This window comes from Rhinolophus sinicus, linkage group LG03 (genome assembly GCF_036562045.2).
Source record: "Rhinolophus sinicus isolate RSC01 linkage group LG03, ASM3656204v1, whole genome shotgun sequence".
Classification (NCBI taxonomy): Eukaryota; Metazoa; Chordata; class Mammalia; order Chiroptera; family Rhinolophidae; genus Rhinolophus; species Rhinolophus sinicus.
Window position 1 is genome coordinate 96,235,345 of NC_133753.1, and position 701 is coordinate 96,236,045.

General features: G+C 39.5%; 1 pseudogene; it reads right to left on the reverse strand.

The window, feature by feature from the left end:
- Positions 1-490, reverse strand: LOC109449578 (NADH dehydrogenase (ubiquinone) complex I, assembly factor 6; annotated as a pseudogene).
- Between the last annotated feature and the right edge of the window lie 211 nt (positions 491-701).

The window sequence follows — 701 nt, forward strand, 5'->3', positions numbered from 1 at the left end:
TTAATATCTTTTTCTCAATGACTGAATATACAAAGATAATGGAAGTAATGTCTTCTTCTGCTGTAAAGATGGATGGAATATATCAAAATCCACTTGTTGAATTTTCTTTAAGAGCAACTGTGCCTCGCTAGCTAGCAATGACATATATTGGGTTGCTCACATTTTATTCTTGGTTTTGGCGTAGAAAATCCTCTTGTGAAACACCTGGTGTTGTATTTGTCAAACATACAAATATCCCAGGGAAGGAACACCGTTTGCAAGTGTGATAGGGCGTGGCTCTTGGGAATGTGACAATGCCTCATGCTTTTCCAATGTGACTTGTGTCATCATCTACATGAAGATCCTTTATACCCAATATTACTAGTGTTCAATAAAGGAGAGAGTTCTGTGTGTTTTCAGCATAATTTTCCAGTTCCTGGATATTATGATACACTTTGTCATCCAAATTTTTTTCTCTTTCATCAATGTTTTTCATGAGCCATCTTTTAGTCAGATTATGTCTTTTGACAGCAGTTTACCTTTCACTTTTTCTTCTCAGTCCCCTGCATAGGGGGCTTGGCTTTTCATCCTTCCTGGGGATGTCAATCTGGGGTCCAGAAACAGGGCCAGCCTCTGGGGGTGCACAGACCTTCCATGGTTCAACGGCCACAGGCTAACGTGGTATATTGTTACGGTATATATTGTTCACCTTTTTTTCCCAA